Source organism: Amblyomma mixtum, chromosome 4 (genome assembly GCF_055824585.1).
Source record: "Amblyomma mixtum isolate Tamu chromosome 4, ASM5582458v1, whole genome shotgun sequence".
Taxonomy (NCBI): domain Eukaryota; kingdom Metazoa; phylum Arthropoda; class Arachnida; order Ixodida; family Ixodidae; genus Amblyomma; species Amblyomma mixtum.
Genome location: NC_143015.1, coordinates 105224717 through 105231248, shown reverse-complemented (window position 1 = coordinate 105231248; position 6532 = coordinate 105224717). Strand labels below are relative to the sequence as shown.

The 6532-nt window shown below is 51.5% G+C and overlaps 1 non-coding gene across 1 annotated transcript; it reads right to left on the bottom strand.

The window, feature by feature from the left end:
- Nucleotides 1-857: 857 nt before the first annotated feature.
- Nucleotides 858-1020, bottom strand: LOC149347693 (U1 spliceosomal RNA). Its single transcript, XR_016282589.1, has one exon. It is a non-coding gene; the product is annotated as a U1 spliceosomal RNA (small nuclear RNA).
- Nucleotides 1021-6532: the final 5512 nt, after the last annotated feature.

Sequence of the window (6532 nt, the reverse complement as noted above, 5' to 3'; positions counted from 1 at the left end):
TCTCCCTCCAGACACGTCCCCAGAGGCTGCAGAGGAAGCCGCTATTGCACTTGCCATCACTCGCATGGAAGCCCGCTATTTTTTAAGTGACTCTAAAACTGCGATTCTAAATGTTGCTCGAGGCCGAGTTCGTGTCCCTGCTTTTGACATACTGGACTCGCCCGGTGCGCCCCCGCCCAGCCAAGTGGAGCTGATATGGGTGCCTGAGCACTCCGAGAATCCCGGAAACGGGGCGGTCAACCTTTTAGCCCAAGGTACTTTAAACCGGGCTCAGGTGGCCTCGGATCGACGATTCGCGAAGGAGCGCATGCACTGATTCAGTCAGCTGACCCAGGCATACAGAGCCTTATGCCAGCTCTACCTCCCGCCCCACCCCTCCCTAGATAAAAAACACGCAACCATCTGGCGCAGACTTCAGACACACACTCTCCCCTTACCCTAACCCACTATCATCCCTCCTTCCCCACTCTGGCATGTGCCCTATGCCAAGAACCCTTCGCTTCTTCCCTCCACATCATTTCCCTCTGCCCGGCGGACCCTCCCCCGCGGGACCTAGAGAACCTCAAGACCTGGGAGACCCTGCTGCGTTCGGAGGACCCGGCCGTGCTGCCAGTGTCATGGACTATAGGAGCATAAACACTTGAATGCAGTGGGGTCGTGCGGGGACCCTGGTACATGAAGTCGGACTGGAGCAAAATTTAGAATCGCACTTTTCGAGTCACTTAAAATGCACCGGGCTTCCGTGCAGGTGATAGCAAGTGCGATGGTAGAGGTTTCCAAGCCATCAGTGGTCATTTATGCCTTTTTTTAATATTATAGAATCTCGTGAAATTCTGCTTTTTGAATTTGGTTATGGTTAGGGGGATGCGCGCACGCAGTCCCCCACTACCAAAAATTGCATGCCCCACCTGCCTCCATTGAGGAAGTGGCAGGGGTCAACGCGGGCGCAGTGCAATGCCCGCATCTCACCCTGGAGGCTCCTCCATCCTGACCAAGGATGCCCCGGCACCAGGTAAGTATGCCGATCAATCGCTAGGCCCTCCGTGCCCCTTAAATGCGACCGCCATGCCGTTGCAAGTGAGCGTTCTGCTATTAATCACTCGTAAACTCGAAGAGAAAGCTTCCAGCATTCAGTTCTGCTACTTCTGCTTGTTCGCCGCTAGAACTCTAAAATTTTAATTTCTCCGCTAATTTTTGCTTCAAAATTAGGTTGCTTGACTGCACTTATAACGCTTCAAAATATTACCTTTTCGTTCCTTCAGCACCCGTGGCGCCACCTGCTTTCAATTTCTTTTTTTTTGCGGCTCTTTTTTATTTCTATTTTTCTGGGCGAAACCAAAAATAACACGCCCCTTTGAATCGCATACGAATGCGGTAGGTTTTGTCCTGAGTATAACATGAACAGCCAACTAGTCCCCAATTAAATGAAGGAAGGTATAACAGTCATGAAAACTAAGGAAAGCACAGGAGAATGTTTCAATTTTTTTAATATGAGGTGCTGGTCAATGAAAATTTACTTGTGCAAATACTTTGTGGCTGAAAAATTACAGGTTTGCACTTGTGTTCTTAAAGCGGAAATGCGAAAACCTTTCCCTGTCCGCTCTTTCTCCCGCCAATTTTTTTCATTTCTTTCGTAATTATTTTTTATTATTATTTTTTCTTCAATTTTTGTTTTACGTAAGTTTTGTTTGTCAAGATAGGACTGTTTGGCCAGTTTTGCCGATGCATCGATTGTTATGAGGCTAATGTTGGATTGGCTATGGATCTGTCCCGTCGGACGAACGCCACTGACGAGCCAACATATGCTTTCGCATTAATATTGGTCTATCTCGTCGCAGGTGATGGGTGCAAGCGTCAGTTGCAGTTACAGTGTTCTAGAACACTGTAGTTGCAATGCAGCTAGGGCGTGCACATTCTAGGGGAGCTCGTAGATGGCAGTAGCAGCACTAGTGTAGTGGTCCAGGTCTCTGGCTGCTGACCGTCGCCCCCTCTCGCACACTCTATTCTCCCATCTAAGCAACGCGCTTCGTCTCCGTGGCGGCTTTCGCGCTTTGATGAGACTCCACTTCTCTTTATTTTTTTGCAAGGTGCGGCACTCAGCTTCCCTCCTTGCTTTCGCTGTTTGACGGGGCGTAGTGCTCGCCCTACTTCCAGCGGCCTTAGCGAATATTCGCGACACAGAACAAACGGAAGAAAAAAAATTGGCAGTGGCTTAGCTCAGCTATGCTAGGATATACGTAGCGAGAGGTACGGTTCCACGCACCTGCTGCCCTTCTCCGGTTGCCGCGCATGCGCACCTGCTGCTCCTCTCGGGTTTCGCGCATGCGCACTATCGGCCTCACAGGCTCGCGGCGGAATTCTCGACTGGGTAGCGTAGTGTAGCCCTCGCTACAAAAATGACTTGGACCACATCGAGCGAGAGGCTACCACATAATACCTAGAAGTAGAGACCGCGGAGATGGCAGATTGGTCTGCGGCGTCGGGAATGGAACCTGCTATGCTTTCCGGGAGGACTGGACGGCCGACGCCGCGGTTGCTGTTGTATTTAAAGCATTTCTAGCCGCACTCCCCGGGTTTGAGCTGTGTGCGTCTGTGTGAAGCATCTGAGAAGCAAGTGTAAATGGCTCACTGGGTCAGTGATCACCTCAGTAGCGCTGTGAGTTAAGAGTCACTCGATAAGTTTATCCAGTGACTCTACGGTCAGCAGGCGGTGGCGTCCACACACAAACTGAGGCCGTTTTGCGCCTTTTCTTTTTTTCAAAACCAGTGGAAGGCTTAGATGCCGTTGATTTTCAGGAAAGGAAAGGCAAGCAACTGGCGCCCTGGGTCAACAGACACCTCAGTGCCTCAATCACGCTTTGAAGTAAGCGAAGGTGGCTCAGTGGTTAGAGCACGGCGACATGCTCAGTCTCTGGAAGAGAATTTCAGTGCTTTGTTGAATGTCCTTTAACGCATTAATATAGTTTCCCTAAGAACACAAATTTTTGTGCTCTGTTGAATGTCCCTTTAAGTTGTTTCGCCACTCACCAACACATTGAATGTGCTCGAAACAGTGGCATCACGAGTAGCGCGAAATACAAGACGCGGATTCATTTGCGTTGCGGCAAAAAGCAATGACCGCGGTGGAGCAACGGGGAGATAATTGATACGGGAGCGGCTAATTAACTACACAAGAGAAACAAAATACTGAGGAGTCGAGTTTGCAACGAGCACCTCTTAAAGCCACAGCAATTTAATGCGTCCTGTGCCCTACCATACATGGACGTTCCCATCACCCCGTCTTTATTCCCTTTTACATAGTAGCTGTCTGTTGTGTCACTATTTGCAGTGATTCCAATAAGCAGAGGGCTTTAGTGAGCTGCCGAGTGTAGCGCCACCTCTCGAAGAACGAAGGAAATGAAATGGCCCTCTGTGCGGAAGAAACTCCCCGTTTCAGGCGGCCATGCCAATATAGTCAGATACAACTCTTTTCGGCAGTTAAAGGTGCACTGAAGAAGAATCTTAGCTCGTATTTTTGCCGCTGGAACTCAATCTACACGTTCCGAGCGTTCTTGGAAACTTCGAAGTATTGCCCTGTGTGGCCGATTTCCCTAATTTAAATCGGATTAGCATCCGGCTCCCGCCTTTTTTTTTTAATTCCCCGCAAAAGGTGGGAGGATTCGACCAACCTCGCAGCCAGTCCCGTGGCGGCTTGCCGCTCTGCCATCGGTGGGGTGATATGTAGTGATCGGCGAAAGCAAAGAGTCCACGTGCATTTTTATTTCCGTGGGCCTCATCTGCAGCTGTGTAGTCTCTGACGACCTATTTATTCGCGGAAACCTGAAAGAAACAAAATAAAAGCGAAAGCAAAGTCGCCGCGCGACTGCCTGAAGGGCACTCCATGCGTTGGTCGACTCCTCCCACCGTCTGCGGGCTATTAAAAAAAAAAAGGCGGGACCCGGACATTAATCCGATTTAATTCAGGAAATCGGCCACACAGGGCAATAAACCGATGTTTCTAAGAATTCTGGGAACATGTACACCGAGTTCCCGCGGCAAAAAGAAGAGTTCAGATTCCTCTTCAGTGCACCTTTAAGTTCCACCCACATTCAGGACCCTCGAACAGAATTCCACTGACAAAATGTAGACCAGTGTTAAAGCTTTTTTTGATGAACAGACAAAAAGCTAGCCACGAGACGAAATTATAAGCTCAAGGATTTTTCTGGCTAGCTTGTTTGATGGAGTTAAACATTAAAAAGCTGATTTTGTTCACTGTTGCGACTGTCCAGCGGAGTAACACAGAACGCCGCGGACCGGGACCTACTGCACAGGATGTCCTGCTACAACTCAATCGGGCTGCCCTCGACCCGTCGAAAGCCCTCACAATGACAAGGTCGTACTCGCCATGGATTTGAAGGGTGCATTCGACAACGTCACCCACGAGATCATTCACACCCACCTCTCTTACACATCCAACACACATGCATATCAGAGGGGACGGAGAACATCCCGATGCTGTGGCGCCACATGCTCTTGGTAGCTCCGCTCCCGCGTAACATGGACATGGCTTCACATGAAGGCAGACGACAAGCGCGGGTTCGCACGCTTGAGAGGCAATATGGCTATAAAGAGCGCGTCTATTACGTGGACATCACAGGGCCGTCGCCCGCGGGATTCTTCACGGCTGCCGTAGTCCACCGAGGAATGAATGTCGATGGGCTATCTTTTCGGGCCCCAAATTCAACACGAGCGGAGGAAGTCGCAATAGCTCTCGCTGCCGCCGATCCAAAATCGAAAACGGTTATCACAGACTCTCGCCGGGCCTGTGAACATTATCTTGCAGGCGAAATATCACCTCTTGCCTCGCAAATTCTAAGACGCGCTGTCGCCGATCCAACTTGCACAAAAGTGATCTGGGCTCCTGGCCACCAGGGTCTACGAGGCAATGAGGCCGCTGATGCGGCCGCCCGAGCGCTCACACACCGGGCTCCTCATCCTAGCTCTCATGGCTCAGAAGCTCATAAACCGCTTCTGCGGTTCCGCGCAATCCTAATTTATTATTGCGACAGCCACCGTCTCTACCCGCCACCTGCCAAGGGGCTGAGTAAGGCGGAGGAGCGAACTCTGCGGCGCCTGCAGACAGGAACCCTTCTCTGTCCTGCAATAGCAAAACACTTCGATCCGAACACAGATGGGCGCTGCGCGCACTGTGGAGAGATCTGCGATATCTTTCACATGGTGTGGGCGTGTACTCAGAATCCTCACCTTCCCCCTCCCCCACCCCCACCCGAGAGGCATGGGAGACTGCCCTCCTCAACTGCTCCACACTGGAGTCCCAAAGGGCTCTGGTCAAGCGGGCGCGAGACGGGGCCTCGTTATGCGGTGTCCCGGACTAAGGATACCGACCATGCAGCAGGGTTTTTTACCCTCAAGCTCTCTTCGATTAAAGTTTTTCACCACCACCATCTCAAACTAACTGCGGCGGAAACGCCTTTCAATACATACGGAAATTTTTAACCGACAGACAATATTACTGTTGTAGGTACGAATTGCGCACAAAAGACATACACAGGAAAAAACATGAGGGAGACTGAAAGAGCGCAAACTATCAACTAGTGTTTATTCGATTCAATGCCGCTTTATAGGCAGTGTGCACACGGGCCTACAAAGAGGGGAAAGAGAGGATAAGGAGGCAAATCAACCCTGCGCGACAATCCATCAAAAACGCTCCAAAAAATTCTTTTCCGCGTTGTACAATGAAACGGAGGTGTCACTCACACAGTTATCACCTCTTGCCTTGATGTGGTATGCCTCTAGAAGTTCACGGGAAACTTTGTCATTGCTCCTGCCCAGAATTCTGATATTATTTAGCAGTGGCTCCCAACCGGTGCATGCAATGCAATGAGCGGGCAAATTTGCTCCTTCTCTATTCCTAATTGAACGCTGATGCTCCCCTGCGCGTTCATTCACGCAGCGTCCTGTCTGGCCCACGTACACGCGACCACACTTGAGCGGGATGAGATATACAACGCCCGTGGCGCATTTGACAAATTGTGCCGCATGCTTTATCACGCATGCTCTTCATCGAGCGCCTTCCGGGCTGATCCTTGGGCACAACCCGGCGAGCTTGCGTGGCGCCGAAAACACCACAGGGACGCTATGCCTATTTGCCACTTTTTATGCGAAGCATATTAACGTAGGTGTCGGGCCTTCTCGCGACGCCCGGCGGTGGCCACCATTGACCCTGAAGTGGGGTCACGTGACATGACGTCACGTGATGACGTCACACGGGCTGCAGATGGGGCCTCATATCGCGCCGTCGGTCGCCTCCCGGCGGTGGCCACCATTGACCTTCAAGTGACCTTCACGTAGGTCACGTGACATGACGTCACACCGGCTGCAGATGGGGCCTCATATCGCGCCGTCGGACGTCGCCCGGCGGAGGCCTCCACGCTTCGGTTCGCGCCGTCGCGCGCGACGCCGCGGCGGCGTCACCATAGCTGCATCACGTGATATGTGACGTCACACCAGGGATTAAGCGGCGCGCGCCCGC